This window comes from Lynx rufus, unplaced genomic scaffold (assembly GCF_022079265.1).
Source record: "Lynx rufus isolate CCGP_SWC_20201006 ecotype Redwood Valley unplaced genomic scaffold, mLynRuf1.p SCAF_9, whole genome shotgun sequence".
Taxonomy (NCBI): Eukaryota; Metazoa; Chordata; class Mammalia; order Carnivora; family Felidae; genus Lynx; species Lynx rufus.
Genome location: NW_025814897.1, coordinates 97,804,114 through 97,821,138, shown reverse-complemented (window position 1 = coordinate 97,821,138; position 17,025 = coordinate 97,804,114). Strand labels below are relative to the sequence as shown.

Sequence of the window (17,025 nt, the reverse complement as noted above, 5' to 3'; positions counted from 1 at the left end):
CTCCCTCATTTTTATCTGCTCTTGGGTGCACACATTTGTAATTCGGCTTTGAAACTGTCATAGGATCTTATGGTTTTTTTCTGTGCAATTTTGTGCAGGTAATCCTAAAGAGGATTCTTCATATTATTGTGTACGATCAAAATTGAACGTAGCTTGTAAAAAATGAATTGTTAATAACTGACAAAGCCTTGTGTTCTTTGAAAATACTTGTTGTCAAATGAAAAGAGACTTTAGAATGTCAGTACGTTTCATTTTGTTTGTTCCCCACCCCCTTCGTCCGTGTATTCTTCCCATGCATTTCAGATTGCTTTAATCCACAGATTAATTTTAAGGTATTTTTTGGAGTTATGTTCATAATGTCATGCTGTATAGAAAGATTATTTTTGCATGCTTTAATACATTTTTCTCTTTCATTCTCCTTTCTTTGATGTCAGGGCTGTATAAATCCAGTTTAATATGACTCTCATTTGTGAGGCTTAACACAGACACCATTATAAGGCTGAAGCAAACCTCCTTCTGTTTTTCAATGATTATCTTTTTCTGTCAAAATGAACCAAGCCCTCTAGTCTCAGGATTTGTAAAAAAATAAATAAATAAATAAGTAAGGGGGGAAAAAAAAGAAGAAGAAGAAATCAAAGCTTAGAGGGTGAGCTCAGATCATATCTTTGCACCCACACTTCTGTGAAGTGCTTTCCACAGGCTGGTTACGCTGGATCTTGAAGAGGGAGTATGTATTCCTGAGTGCTAATTCCATCAGGTTTCTTCTGAGGTTGGATATTGCAACAATTCCTTACCGCATGGTCTTTACCCTCTGAGCCCTGGTACTTCTATGTCCATGAGTTTTGCCCGGCATAGTGACATTGGGCCGTTTTAAATAATTTAGACTCTGATTCGCAACTGGACCATTAACACCTCTGTTTCCGTGAAAGTGCTCTGCAAAGACCGAGGATGTTATTAACTAGCGACTCCCCTGACGCGTGGTCCCTCTTCCTCCTCGTGATCTCTGACCTTTCTCTCATTTTTTACGAGTAAACGTTTGCTTTGTGCCTGAGAGCTCACAAGGTAGCAGCAGAAGCGCTGATCGTGTGCTTGGGAGGGTCCGGATTTATTGGGCTCAAATGACAATCCATGCATATTAATTAAGCTCCTGCTATGTGCAAAGCTTTGTTCTAGACTCTGTGTATAAAGATAAGCGCGGTACCCTTAAATATCTATCCCTGAGGTATAATTTACTACTACTTTTCTTGGGGTTAGTTAAGCAATGTACATCAAAGCCTTAAAAAGGGGGCATATCCTTTAATTAGGTAACCCTATCTTTGAAACTATAATGTAGGTAAGTGACCGAAGACGTGGGTAAATATTTAGTCAAAAATCAGAGTTGTTTAGGATAATGAAAGTTGGGAAACAGCCTAAAGGTTCAATAGTAAAGGATTGCTAAATTAAGGCTCCTGCATGGTCACGCAATGGAATATTATACAGCCATTTAGAGTGAGATTGTAGGGATGCCTGGGTGGCTCAGTTGGTTAAGCGTCCAACTCTCGGTTTCAGCTCAGGTCGTGATCTGGCGGTTCGTGGGTTCAGGCCCCGCGTCAGGCTCTGCACTAGGCTGTGCACTAGCCTTGGGATTCTCTCTCTCTCCCTCTCTCTCTGTCCCTCCCCTGCTCACACACACACTCTCTCTCAAAATAAATAAATAAACTTAAAAAAAAAAAAAGAAGGAGATTGTAGATTAGTGACAGGGAAGGAATCAATTATATGTTGCCACAGAAGGAAAGAAAAGGCTATAGTCGGGATGTAGTGGACGATTCCATTTTTGTAAATGGGAACGTGATGGAGTCCCGCTCTTCGGGAAAAGGACAGAGGGAAATTGAGCAAGTATAAAGAGTCCTTGAGCGGTAGGATCATAAGTGAATTTTTATTCTCTTCTCTCTGCTTTGCTTACTCGCACTTTCTAACTTTCCTCCAGAGCCTAGGTGTTGCTTTCGAAATCTGAACATTCTACGTAAGTTATTTTAGATGAACAATAAATTAGAAAGTCTGTCCGTGAGCCGTGCAGGACAGCAGGCTGCCCAGAGGGACACATTGTGGTGGACGTTCAGTGTGCAAGGAGCCACTCCAGGTGCCCTGTCTGTGCTTTGCTGTGACCCTCTTGTCCTCCCTCATCTGACCCTTTCTGCCCCGCCCGTGGCTTTCTGTCCTGGCTTCAGAGAGCCGTGTCCTCCTTCTTCCTCGGTGCAGAACAGCCAGCTGGAGGCTGGCTTGGCCAAATCTGAGTCTGTTTTCCCTTCCGCAACAAGAAGTCTAGCACCTTGGTGTCTGACTCTGGCCTCCCGGACCCGGTCTGCTAGGCAGGGTCCAAGATAAAAGACAGTCCCTGAACCTTAGGAACGCTGAGCCCACAGGGGACAGAGACAAGATCGGCTCTGGGATACAAGATCCTGGCTCTGTAGTACCTACCGGGGACAATGAATATGGGCCTGGCCTCACGACTCGCTGCGGTCAACGGACAGGACATGACGGTAATTCGTGGACATGACACGATCACACCCTTGAACTGTGCCCGGGCATTGGGCCTGTCTTCTTATGCTATGAGAAGTCGTGCCCCAAGTAGACGTCACTATTCAACTTGGGCTCCGGCGGGGGAGACACATAGAGTAGACTGCCCGCATCAAGTAGCCACTGGCCCAAGGAACATGAAGGACATATCAAGCGGATCGGAATCCAACCTGCAGCCTGGACAAGGTGGTGGCTGGAGCCCGGGGTTCAGCCCAACCCAGCTAGGCTGCAACTGACCCACTGACCTTGAGCATGAGAATAAAGGATTATGACTTTAAGCCACGGAGTTTTGTTACGCCGCATTGTAGAAATAGCTGACTTGCACGGTCTCTTCTCCTCTTCCTTTCTCCTTCCCTTCCAAAACCATCTGGGCAGCGACCATGTGCCAGGAACCGTGCCCGGGGCTGGAGATCTTATACAGTCCACGTGTGATCTTCACACATGCGCTGTGTGAGACATTCACCACTGTCCTCTCCGTTCTACAGATGTGGACATCCGCTCATCAGCAGGAGGTCACAGGGCCAGCCAATGGCAGAGCTGGAGGTGAAACCCAGGCACGCTCGTTCCGGAATCCCTGCTCACACCTGTTCTACCTCCGGCCTCCAGGGTCACACTGAGTCTGCAACCCCCTCACGTGGGGGACCGACTCCCAGCCTGTGGGTTGGCTGTGACGGTGGAGGGGGGACATGCGTAAAATGGGCTGTCAAGGAGCGGCTCCCTCCCCTGCCCTCCAACTCTCCCCGAGTTCTCAGAGGCGTTTTATCTGCACCGATATGACCACGGAGGGCAGAGGTTGGCAAAATACCTTCCGTGGGCCAAATCCACTGCCCCCTATCTTCATGTGGTCCACAAGCTATAAGCGAGTCTTAACATTTCCAAGTGGTTGGGACGCAATTCAAAGAAGAAGAATGCGTTTTGACACGTGAAAATGACATGAAATCCAACTTCTCTTTGTTTTTAAATAGCCTGTGTTCTTCTGATCCGCGTTAAGTTTGAAGAAAAACTGCCCAGGAAGCACAGAATTACCACCACCCCAGGTTCTCCCATGACTATCACCTTGCGCTAGTGGGGTACATTTGTTACAACAGATGAGCCAATATAGACACATTATCATTAACTAAAGTTAATCATGAGGGTTCACTCGATGGTGTAGGTTCCAGGGGGTTGGGCAAATTAACGGCATGTATCCACCGTTACAGTATCACACAGAGTAGTTTCACTGCCTTACAAATCCTTTGCATGTGGACATAGCCTTCACTTACCCGTCCCTCTCTCCTTCCCCCCAAATCCCTGGCATCCGCAGACCTTTTTACTGTCTCCATAGTCTTGCCTTTCCTAGAACGTCATGTAGCTGGAATTGTGTAGCATGTAACCCTTTCAGAACGCCTTCTTTCACTTAGTAACAGACATGTAACTTTCCTCCACGTCTTTTCATGGCTTGTGAGCTCGTTTCTCTTTAGAGCTGAATGAGATTCTATTGTCTGGATGTCCCACGGCTGATTTATCTGTTCACCTACTGAAGGACATCGTGGTTGTTTCCAAATTTTGGCGATTATGAAAAAAGCTGCTATCAACATCCGCGCGCAGGTTTTATGTGGACATAAACTTTCAACTCATGGGGCAAACACCAAGGAACACAACTGCTGGATTGGATGATAAAAGTGTGATTAGTTTTGTTGGAGACCGCCAAAACGTCTTCCAAAGTGGCTGTACCATTTTGCAACCCCACGAGCCAAGAATGGGAATCCCTGTGGCTCCCTGTCCTCACCAGCATTCGGTGTTGTCAGCGGTTTGGATGTTAGCCATTCTAACAGGTGTGCAGTGGTATCTTCTTGTTGTTTTAATTTGCAATTTCCCAACGGCTTAGGATGTTGACTATTTTTCTGTATGCTTGCCCGCTCTCTGTACATCTTCTTTGGTGAGGTGTTTGCACGGATCCTCGGATCTTATCCTCATTTTTTTAACAGGGCTGTCTGTTTTTCTTACCGTTGAGGTTTGAGAGTTCTTTATATATTTTTTGGGTACCAGTTCCTTCATCGGACGTATTTTGCAAATATATTCTCCCACTCTGTGGCTTTTCTTTCCATTCTTTTAACAATGAAATTCACATTTGAATGTCCATAAATAAAATTTTAGTGGAACACAGGCATGCCCATTGGCTCACCCATTGTCCGTGGCTAATTTCACACTATATCAACACAGTTGCGACAGAGCCCAAGAGCCTGCAAAGCCGAAAATATTTACCAATGGTCCCTTTCCAGAGAAGTTTACCGACCTCTGATTTAGGGCATCATCGCCATTCCCTCCTTACTGGGCCTGCCATTTTCCCCGAAAAGCAATTTTCATGGGCAACGATCACGATCAAATAGTCCCTTCTGGGGCCGCTGGGTTGAAGTGTGTCAAATTCTGGCCCAAGTGGCCACTTGGTTTTTGGTGCGTCACTCTTTCACGGCCTGGTTTTGACTCCAGCCGGCCTCGCTCAAGGTCCCCCTGACCCGAGAGAGCGCTGCTGGGGCAGCCTGAACTCTCCCGCCTTTGGGGTTGCGGATCTGTTCTGCCTCCTCCCTGTGAGGCCAGCCTAGCATCACCCCATCTCCCACACCGCCCAGCAGCCCGGGCTTCCCCCGTGTGGGGAGTCGATCGCCCCCTGAAGGTGAATCTGTGTTACTGCAGGGACATCACCCCTGCAGGCAGGAATGCTTGCCAGCCTGTCTTCTCCAGGGGGTTCCCACGTTGTCCGCCTCCCCGCCCACCCCACGGGCTCACTTTGTGTTGAATTCCCACCCCCTAAACTTTTGAGGATGACACTCTGAAGATTTCTTTCATCCCAGTTTCTCCTCCCAACAGCAGTAATCAATTCCAGCACAGGGGTGTCAGATAATTAAAACCAGCTCCTTGCTTTTGCATGTTCCAGTTTTCACATAGCTGCCAGCCTGATTCCCGCCCCCCTCCTCTATATTTCTTGCCTTTGATTTTTTTTTCGTGTCTTTAACATTTGGTCTTTTTTTTTTTTTTTCCTTTTCCAATAAGTGAAAAAAATGTAAATCTGGAAAAATGTAGGCAGATGTATGCTCTTTTTCCTGCTAAGTTTTCTCTCTTTAACTATAATAGTGTGACAAGTAAAGAGAAACAGAGAGACTTACACATTCTGTCTGGTCTTTCCTCTGCTGCCAGTTATTTCTGACTGCTTGGCATCTGACGTAAATCAATTTTCTTCCCGAACATGCATCTTCTGCCTCCCGCAGAGCCTTTGCTGGGGACTCAGGCAGGCCATAGCCTAGCTGGTTCCTGGCTGCCCATAAAAATAATTTATCATAATTTATTGAGCACTTACTATGCGCCAGTACTTTGCTAAGGGCCCTTATATTTCGAGGCACTGAAAAGAACACAAGCTAGGTGACTCTCTGCCCGTGCTTTCTCTTACCGTAGGTAGAATAGGTGGGTAATAAGCCTAGACTCTGACATCAGATGGCCTGAGTTCGAGTCCTGGCTTTGCCACCCATCAGCTGTGTGATCTTGGGCTTTATTTATTTATTTATGAGAGACAGGGAGTGCGAGCATGTGCGTGAGTGGGGCCGAGGGGCAGAGAGAGTGGGAGAGAGAATCTTTTTTTTTTTTTTTTTTTTTATTTTTTTTTTTCAACGTTTATTTATTTTTGGGACAGAGAGAGACAGAGCATGAACGGGGGAGGGGCAGAGAGAGAGGGAGACACAGAATCGGAAGCAGGCTCCAGGCTCTGAGCCGTCAGCCCAGAGCCCGACGCGGGGCTCGAACTCACGGACCGCGAGATCGTGACCTGGCTGAAGTCGGACGTTTAACCGACTGCGCCACCCAGGCGCCGAGTGGGAGAGAGAATCTTAAGCAGGCCTGACGCCCAGCACAGAGCCCGACATGGGGCTTGTTCTCACAACCCTGAGATCATGACCTGAGTTGAAATTGAGGGTCGATGCTTAACCAACTGACCCACCCGGGTGCCCCCTCCCCCACCTCAGCTTTTTGAACCTCGGTTTCCCCCTGTATAAAATGAGGATTCTTTTTTTTTTAATGTTTATTTATTTTTGAGGGGGGGGGGGTCCAGGAGCAGAGAGAGAGGGAGACACAGAATGGGAAGCAGGCTCCAGGCTCTGAGCTGTCAGCACAGAGCCCGACCCGGGGCTCGAACCCGCGAACTGTGAGATCGTGACCTGAACCGAAGTCAGATGCTCAACCGACTGAGCCACCCGGCGCTCCTAAAATGAGGATTCTTAACAGTGTTTATCTCATTGGGTTGTTCTGAGAATTACGCTGTTTTAAGATTGGTGCAGCTTTGAACTGATGTGTGGTGAGCGCGTGGTGAGGGGAGGAAGTGGCTGCAGCGGCCAAGCCCGGGGAATCCGGCTGGTGTTGAGTGCTACCCTCTGCTCCCTGCTCAACCCGCTGGGCAATGGGGCGAGCTAGTGAGACAGAGGAGGTCTGCCTTGTACAGCCAACACACACACACACACACACACACACACACACACACACACAGCTCTTCTGTAAGAAGTACATTGGGTTAGTTCCTAAGTGTTGCCTTTTCTGTAAAACTTCCAGTCATCCCAGGGGCTCTCCAGGGTTTAGGTCTCGTATGCGGGCCTCATCCTCGGTCCCCCTGCCTCTGCATCCCAGCCCCATGCAATCAGCCCCACAGCCTCCCTCCGGAATTCCTCCAGAATCCGTCCACATCTTGCCAATCTTCATCTGAGTCCCGGCCAGGACTCGGGTTCTTGCTGCCGCTTTCTCCCTGCTCCCCCGACCTCCCTCAGCCTCTTGCAACTGACTATTTTCCTATAGCAATTAGAACGGTCTTCTTAACATGCAAATCACTTTTCTACTTAGACCCTCCAAGGTTTAAGGGAAAACCGCACAGCTTCCACAAGGCCCAAGGATCTGGCCCAGCGGCCCGTTCAGTCTTCCCACCATTCCAGAGACCCACTGGCCTTCTTTCTTATCCTTAACCACGGCCAAGTTCATCCCTTGGCCTCAGGGCTTTTGCACATGCTGTCCCTCCATTCAGGGGCCTCGACTTGACCCTCTCTCCTGGAGGGATTCCTCTTGGCTTTCAGGTCCCAGTGCAAGTGCCTGCGTGGTACCACTCTGTCCCCACTGCCCAGCCACCCTGTCTCATCACCGCTTTTTGCTTTCTGCAGAGCATGGTCACTGCTGGGAATAAACACGCAATTGACCTATGCATGTGTCTGCTGCTCATCTCCCTCAGCTAGAACGCAAGCTGTCTGTCTGTCCACTCTGCCTTCCCATCCCCACCCCGCCCCACCCCCCAAAGTCCTGACCCCAGTGAGTGTTCCACAAATATTTGGTGAAGAAACTCTTGAATATGTTTAGGAAAAAACAAACAGGCCTTTTTCACGGAAAGAAAACATTGTTCTCAAAGATCCATCAAGTTAAGAGTCTGGAGAACTCAGAACAGAGGTTTTACATGGTACACTGTAGGGTGGGAAAGAATGTTCCATGGTCAAAGAGCTATGCTCTTGCTCAAAAGAAGATAAGGGGCGCCTGGGTGGCTCAGTCGGTTAAGACTCCGACTTCAGCTCAGGTCACGATCTCACGGACCGTGAGTTTGAGCCCCGCGTCGGGCTCTGGGCTGATGGCTCGGAGCCTGGAGCCTGCTTCCGATTCTGTGTCTCCCTCTCTCTCTGCCCCTCCCTCGTTCATGCTCTGTCTCTCTCTGTCTCAAAAATAAATAAACATTAAAAAAAATTAAAAAAAAAAGAAGATAAAAGTTCAAGCTGAGGAGGTGGGAGGGAGAGCTGTGGATGACACCAGAGGACCCGCAGCGAGGCCTGGTGGCGGAGGGCTGGAGACCCTAGAGCATAGAGAACGTGCAACCCCTTCCTGGGGTCTCTGCACCCGGCAAAGTGCCTCAATGGCAAAGATGCTTCCCTTCCCGAACGCCTGCTCTGGAGTGGCAAGAAAGAGCTTTCTGGGATCCCAGTGGGGGTGGGGACACAAATCAGGCTGGTTGGGGAACCCGGAGAGGCCTGGCAATAGGAGGAGGGGATACAGAGTGATGTCTGGGGACATCACCCAGAGTGATGTCTGGGGACCTAAGGAAGCAGAGTGGGACAGGTGTCACAGCAGTGAATGCAGAATTACGTGGCAGGGGTTAGCACACAGACCAGCCACCTTACACCAGCCTTGCACGCCCCATTGGAGGGAACCGGAGGAGGAGGAGAAATGGGTGCCCCCCGGCCATGGATGCTGGGAGAGCATGTCAGAGGGGAGAGGAGAAGAAGCCTTAGCTGACTGAGCTTGAGAAAACGTGACCTTGACGGTTCATCTCAGACTGGCAAGATTCAGTTTCACCCCCAGGACAGAGGGGTTTGGAGAGTTCAGTTCCGTTGGAGAGAAGTCGTTGGCCTCTCACGCATGCGCTGCTGAGCCAGAGCAGACAGGTCATTCTCTCCACATGACATTCAAGTAACACAGAATGTTCGCTAACGTGTGGTGAGAATCTGCCAGGGGCCCGGCACCGATCTAACGTTTTGCTTGGGATTTAGGTCCAGGTCCTTCGTTGCAGGCAACAGAATCCACATTAGCAAACTCACACCGAAAGGCATCTATTCAAGTTTATTTATTGGGTTCCTTCGGACTTTTGGACATGACCAAAGAACCAAGCTTGAATGCTACTCAGACCCAGGACAGCACTGGACAACCCTTGGGTCAACAGAGCCCCCAAATGCTCCAGCCCACTGTGTTTACAGAAAGCCCTCTGTTGCTCACAGCTGCAAATTGCCACCCATGGGGTTTGAGACTGAATGTACAAAAATCCTGTATTTCCCCGGAAGACCCAAGACCAGATACATTGTCTCTGTGCTTTTCAAAAAGGCCACTCTCCCAGCCTGCGGCCACCTTCTTCCACTGCTCATTTCCACCTCTGAGTCCCGAGTGAACACAATGGATTCGTGGGTCCCCAATGCAGAGGAGTCCAGGGAACTGGGTTTCCAGCTTTCCAGATGCCACAGTACAGGCAGGAAGCCTGGAAAGGAATCGGGATAGGTGCTGAGTCAGCTGTGCGTGCGATAACATTTCCATTTTCCAGATGAAGAAACTGAGTCTTCTGAGTGAGTCTTTTGATTCTCCTTGAGTCTTGATGGTCAGGAAGGAGCCCCACTCCTCCTGGTTTAGAAGAACTTGAATTGTTTCACTGTTTTCCCTTAGCACATAAAAGCCCCCAGGTGCAGCATGTTCAAAAGCATCCTCCCTCAGAAACCCCCCCCCCCAAATCAAGAAGAGGTCACAGCTCAAGGACATTGCTGTAATCGGGACCACTGTAATATCCCATCTCTCCTGAATTTTCTCTGTAAGCTACCACCTGCCTTCTCCTGCTGGCTCCTCTCTTGGGACCTCTGGCCCAATTTTTATTTGCTGCCCGAGTTCTTTCAGTTTCCCTTCCATTTCTTTGATGTTTCCCTTTGTGTCTGTAACTGCAACTCCTTATCTAACAACAAGGAGGCTATGATTTCAGATTGAAGTCCTTATGAAATTGCCTCTCGACTCACCTTCAAAATTGTTCCCATTTGATACTTGAAGCTCTGCTTCCTCTCCCCCTGGCTCTGTAGAACAGTAGCCGCATTGCAGGATGCATTTCTACAAAACAGTTCAGGCGTTCGCCCCTTCTCCCCGAGGCTGGGCAGGACTTCAATCTAACCGTCCTGGGGAGCGCTCCCTCTGTTTGGGTTCAGCTGTGAGCTGGCTGGACGGTGACGGTGCCCTGGGAAATTCTCCTGCCGCCAGCCTACTCCTTGACCTTCTCCTACCTGGAGGCACAGGTGGGGCCTCAGGGAAGGACTTTCACCGGGAAACATCATTCATAGCAATGCCCCAAACCAAGCAAAACTTAAAGGAGGAAGGGAAGATCAAACAGTCCTAAATGTAGGAAGTCACTCACAAACACACTCTGCGTTCCCGGAGTGGATTCAAGTCAACAAAGAGCGCTCAGATTTGAGTTCTAAAAAGGATCCTGCGTCTACCCAGAGGTGCAAGGCGTCTTGGTGACTCGGGCTGACACCATGCCCTTTGCCCTCTTTCTTCTGTGCGACCAGGACGCTGGCTTCGTGTAAATGGCCCGTGTCCCCACTTCTCGAGAATAGTGAGTCCTTTGCAGCCCCATTGGGCTACCGCAGTTTGGCCCCTCCCAGTGAGGGACCCAGGGTTTGTCATGTGACCTAGCTCTGGCCAATGGGATAAGGGAAGCTGCCATAGGGGGCTTTTTTTGTTTTTTTCCTGGCCAAAAAAGTCGTAGCAAGTCTTTTCTCCATGTTCTTTACTGTATTCGATGTAGATTGTAACTCATTGAACTGAAGCTGCCATCTGGTGACCAGGAGGAAAAGGCCAAGAGAACTTCAGGGATGGAGACCGAGAGTCCTGTCCTTTTGAGTTTCTTCTTATGTGAGATCATTAAATATCTTTACTGGTTATGACGGGAGTGGGAATTTTTTTTTTTCTGTAAATGGCCAGCCAGTAAATACTTTCAGCTTTTCAAGTCAACGACTCAACCTTGCCGTTGTAGTGGGAAAGCACATATGAGCAATATGTAAACGAGGGAGTGTGACTGGCTTTCAACAGAACTTGATGAAACTGGACTTTGAATTTCATGTAGTTTTCAAATGTCCTGAAATATTTCCTTTTTGGGTTTTTTAAAACTGTTTAAACTGTAAAGATATTCTCAGGTCATGGGTTGCACCAAAGCAGGTGGCAAGCCGGATTTAATCCCTGGGTTGAGGCATTAATCAGTGGGTTTTCAGTTACTGGAAGCTGAATGCCTTCTAGAGGATTCTAGCATCCGACTTTCCATTTCACAGGTAACAAAGCTGAGGTCGAGAGTGGGGATGCCCAGCTAGTCTGTGTCAAGGCTAATAAATCTAGATCCTAAAATTCTTGGCAAGTCCAGGATGGTCCCCAAGATACAACACAGCTTCCTGTGCATTTAAACACCGTTTATGGCTGGCTTTTTTCTGGGCTGTGACATTTTCCTTTATGTATGTAATTGCATTTCGTTCACACAAAATAAATCAAGGGCCAAGCGGGCACTTCTACTGAGGACCTATCACATGCCAGGCACTTTACGTTATTTAATCGTACAAGTGTGGGGTAGAGATAATTAAGCCTAAGAGAGCCAACCACGCCCTGGTTCACCCAAGAGCAGATGGGGACTCCAGTGCGACCCCGCCCTCCCTGCCATATCTCGCTTCCTCTCAGGCTCCGGGGCTGAGCACTGCCTGTACCCTAATGCAGAAACGGTGGCCCCTTCTCTTTGCCCAAGAGAGCCCTAGCAGAGCATTCAAAGATACTTTTTCCCCCCTTTCTGAAATTTCATTCTGAGAGAGGGCTGCTTTTCCCAGTTCTGGGTGGAACTAGAAAACCGACGGGGGAGGGGCCGGTGGGGGGGCCGGGGGAGGGAAGGAGGAAATGATGCGGTTACACTCATCATCTTGGCCACTAGAGGGCAGCAACAGGCCATGTTTCTGAAGCAGCTCATTGCCTTTTCTCCCTCGTTCCACGGAGTTCATTCCCAAGTTTATGGGAAACTTGGGGAAGAATATGTTTCAGTCTTTTATTCCAACACCCTAATTTTTCTGATGGAAAAATCAACCTCATAGGGGCCTGCTTCTTTTACGAGCATCAGACATCGGTAACGTTAAACCAGCAAATAATTGAATATTCATTGCCACAACTGTTATAACGCCACAATTCCTGCGTGGGCGGCGGAGGTGCAACAGGGGTGGAAAAGCAGGGTGCCTGCCTGCCCGGAGGAGTACATGGACAGTAAGAGGTGACTGAACCAACTACATTGTCAGCGACTGTGGGGGAGGGGCGTAGAGAGGAAGGGTTAGGAACCAGCGCTGTGTAGAAGTGACATTTCCCCCAATCTGCGGATGAAAAGCAGCCAGGCTTTGAAGGAACCAAGGGACAAGAATTCTGGGAATAAGGACCCACAAGAGAAGAGGGTTGCACTTGTGCTAGCCGGGCGGTGTGGCTGAGTGGAGCTGGAGAAGGAAGGAGAGGTAAGGGTTCAGTGCTATGGTAATGACCGTGTACTGAACATTCAGTAGGTGCCAGGCACTGTGTTGGGTGCCTTGTCTCACTGCATAACTACCACAAGTCCATGGCTTACATACTATTATTATTCCTATTTTTATAGCCTCAGAGAGGGGCCCCTGGGTGGCTCAGTCAGCTAAGCAGCCGACTTCAGCTCAGGTCACGATCTCGCGGTCCGTGAGTTCGAGCCCCACGTCGGGCTCTGGGTTGATGGCTCAGAGCCTGGAGCCTGCTTCGGATTCTGTGTCTCCCTCTCTCTGACCCTCCCCCGTTCATGCTCTGTCTCTCTCTGTCTCAAAAATAAATAAACGTTAAAAAAATATATATAGCCTCAGAGAGGTTAAGCCACTTGGCCAAGGCCACACAGACCAGCAGGAGCCTTGCTGGGATCTGCACCAAGGTCTGTTCGACTCCAGCACCCAAGTTCATCCTCACTATCCCAAACAAAGACAGAACAAAGACTAGAACCCCGAGATCTCGTCCCCCGGCCGGGACCGTCCCCGCAGTGTTTCCCCCTTGCATCTCAGGAAAGCCTCCCTTTACTGTCAACCCTGGGCAGGGAGGCAGGGGTGAAGGCTGACCTTAAACAATAGAAAGGAAAAGCTTTTCTAGAAAGAGATTATTAAAGGTCCAGAAGAGAATTCTCAAAACTCACACCAGCAATCGTTCCCTTTCAAAAACAGTGCTTACAAGAACACACAGCTCTCGGAATGCAGAAACAGACTCCTGAGAACCAACAGAAGGATGCCTCGTGTCCATGAACGCTGCCTCGAAGCCTAGAAAGTCAGATAGCCAGCCTTTGACCCTGAGCCCACAAATGTATAAAATTGTGGGCGCTGGCGTGACCCACCCCAATTACAGATCTGCCTTGCAGAGTTCCCGTCTGACTTTTGATGAATGAAGAAAGCCCTGGAACTGCCCGGCGTGTCTTTGATGGCTCAGGTCTGCGGTGTTGTCAATGGGGAGAGGGCTTCGAGAGACGGGACGCTGCAGAACAGAGCTGGGTCTCCTTCCCCAGCCTGGCTCCCGGCCTCCTTCCTGTCCCCAGGCCCTTGCTACACCACACGGGGAGCCAGTCTGTCTCTTCTGCCCCAGCTCCACCTGTCGAAACTCTTCCAGCCTTCAAAGCACAGCCCCATTGTCCCAAAGCTGCCGCCAACACTTTCTCCAGGGCTCGCGGTGTCTCCTGCCCTCTGCCCATCCTCTTTTATGATCTGCACAACAGAGCTTAATTCTTGTTCTGCAGGACAGAAACACAGCCCTTGGAGTTAGAAAACCGAGGCCTGGGGCGCCTGGGTGGCTCAGCTGGGTAAGCGTCTGGCTCTTGATTTCGACTCAGGTCATGATCTCATGAACCGTGAGATCCATCCCTGCACCCGGCTCTGCACTGGCGGCACGGAGCCTGTTTGGGATTCTCTCCCTCCCTGTCTCTGCCCCTCCCCACGCTCACATGCGGGTGCGTGCGCGCCCTCTCAAAATAAATAAGTAAATATTAAAGAAAAGAAAACCAAGGCTTGAGTCCCAGCCTCACTTGGGCAGGCTGCGTGGCCTTGGCCATGTCACCACACCCCCAGAGCTGCTCTCAGCCAGGCTGGGGGCTAGCTCAGAGGAGCAATGTCTCCCCCCCCCCCCCCGCCCCGTATCAATGCCTGCGTCGGGAGAATGGGCATCACACAGCCATTGCCCCAGCCGGCTGCGAACAGGAAGCAGAGTAACGCATACAGGAGCTGCTTGTAAATTTGAATGTGCCGGACGCGCTTTGTTCCCCCATGGTTGTCTCATTTCTCCCTTCTGCAAATTGCAGGTAGAATGCCGATTCATTTCAGGTACATTCCAGCAGAACAGGTGCCGACAGCTGCTAGCAGCTTGGTCTCTGCGTGCGGTTGTTCTGCCCGGTTTTTCATCTTGCCGCTGCCTTTCTCCTGCCTTTGGGACCCTGGACGAGTAGCCTGAGCTCTGTGCCTCAGTTTCCTCATCTATGAAATGGGAGATGATGACAGTCCCTATGTCCTAGGGCCATTGCAGAACTCATTAGGTACCTGGGGCTGCTGCAACGATTTGCCTTAAACTGGATGGCTTACAAGAAATTTTTTCACCATTCTGGAGGCCAGAAATCCAAGACCAAAATCGGCAGGGTCGTGCTCCTTTCGAAGGCTCTAGAAGAGAAGCCTTCTTTGCCTCTTCCAGCCCCTGGTGGCTGCAGGCGTGCCCTGACTCGTGGTTGCATCAGTCCCAAGGACTCTCGGCATTGCACGTAGGCATCTGCAAAGTCGTGTTTTCCAAACTCGGTCGTATTCACGGGTTCCAGGGACTGGGGTGTGGACACGTCTTTTGGGGGCCACGGCTTACCCCGCTACAGCCCAGAACGGATGTGTGTAAAGTGCTCAGCACGGCACCAGGAGCCCCGTAAGCGCTCGGTTGACAGGGACGATTACTGTTATGCACCCAGAGGTTGTGTCTGGGGTTGAACTGTGGAGACTTGTCCAACACAAGAAAGCAAGCCAGATGTAGAAAGATGGGTCACCCTTTCCCTGCAGGCCTCTAGGGCTGGCGGCCCGACTTGCCACGCTGCATTTTCTAACCTGACCAAACTCGTCTGGGCCTTGGATTCCCCGGATTCTCTCTGTTCTAAACAAGCTTTTTGCAGAAACCACCAACTGTCTCAAAGTCTGTAGTTTTATTCGCTAAAATCAGTCTTGAGGTGACCGTGGGCCAGAGGAGAGCAAGTTACAAAAGAGACCACCGGGCAGGAGAAATGGCCAGCAAAGAAGCGACCCACTTGATGGGTCACCATCTTGTTTGGTCTCAGGCCAGAGCCAGCTTGGCCTCATCAGGTAATAATGGACATCGGGTTTAAAGGTCAAGGTAGTTTTTCACCGAAAAAAAAAAAAAAAAAAGAGACTGGTTTCACCCGAGGAGTCAGTTCCGTGGCTGAACCGGGTGGGGTGTGTATGAGCATCAGGGGTACATCTGGTCGCAGGAAGAACAGGAAAAAAAGAATGGCCTGGGCCTGATGAGGGCGGGAGGCTGAGGGAGGCCAAGAAAGGCCCGTAGAGGTGAGTCTGGGGTCCTGACTCTACTGTGGTAAAGTACAAAGAGAAAGGACGGCTACACTGCTTCCAAACCTGAAGGGCCATGTGACTGGTCAGAGCCTCAGTGTTCCCAGCTGTCCAGTGGGTATCATAGCAGGGAATACCCCATAGGGACGCCTCTGTGGATACACACGTGTTGCTAACTGGTTCCTGTCGTTACGCCCACTACGACCAGGACGAAAAATAGTGGATGGTGGAGGCACTGTGGGGGTGACTGGTTCATTCTAGGACAGTAGAAAGACCTGAGCTCTGAGCTACGCCTGCCTGTGGTCTGGGATGGAAAAGGAGCGGAAAGGCTGCTTCCATAGCGCGGAAAGCGTAAGGGGAGGCCTCTGTGCTAGCTGGGAGGGACAGTTCTTGAGCCCGTAAAGCACCTTCTTTCCCAGAGCCAGTTTGAGGACTGGAGGTAACACCAAAAGAGTCGTATTTCATGACTGTTGTGTGACCCTATCTTTTCCCCTAGAAAGCACCCCCCCCCCGCCCCCCAGAGTAACTAGCGGCCAAGGTCATTGCCAGAGCAGCCATGTGCACAGCGATGTCAATATGGTGTCATCGTCCCCGGGCCGGTGGAGCCAGGCAGTCACCCAATGTTGGAGCACATGTACTCACTATTCCTTAGCCCTTCACAGAACTGAACTACAGAGAGGAACGTTCACACCCCCTTCTCCTCACCACACCAGCTTCTGGGACCCTCTTCCTCCTGAGGCCTACCTTGACAGATGTGGGCTTTATTGCAGAGAAAGCTTCTCACATGGCTGACGGGAGAATCTTGAGAAGGAAGTACGATTTTAGCAAGCCTTTCTTTGGTGCCGTGGGTTCAGAAGGACTATGGTAGTTCCCTTTCCTGGAAAACGGCGACTTGGCCCCAATGTCATTATTGTCTCTTAAAGTTGAGAAATACAGGTGACCCTCCCAGCCACCCTTTAGATCTGTGGTAGTGAACCTGAAGAACACCAAACACAAAGATAATATCTTGAAGCAATAGGGGAGACAAGACTGTTACACAAGAAAGACAATTAAATTGACATCCAACTTCTCTACAACCTTAATGGAAGTCAGAAGATGATAAGGCAGGGTCTAAAAGTGCCGAGAGAGGCTGTCAACCTAGAGTTTCACAAGCAGTGAAATGATTTGTCAAGTTCAAAAGCAGAAAATCACAAGACAACACTGGATATTAACAGACCCCCCCCCCCCGTCAAAAGAATACAGATACTTTCACTCCTTCCTTGCTGATTTGGATGCCTTTATTATGTTTTCTTGCCTAATTGCTCTAGCTAGTATTTTTAGTACATTATTGAAT

General features: G+C 49.8%; 1 long non-coding RNA gene across 1 annotated transcript; it reads right to left on the bottom strand.

Annotated features, from left to right (window-relative positions):
- Positions 1 to 9,151: 9,151 nt before the first annotated feature.
- On the bottom strand, positions 9,152 to 16,672 carry LOC124506143 (uncharacterized). The gene is made up of 2 exons (XR_006960725.1): positions 16,437 to 16,672; positions 9,152 to 9,571 (listed from the first exon to the last, which is right to left on the bottom strand). It is a non-coding gene; the product is annotated as an uncharacterized LOC124506143 (long non-coding RNA).
- Between the last annotated feature and the right edge of the window lie 353 nt (positions 16,673 to 17,025).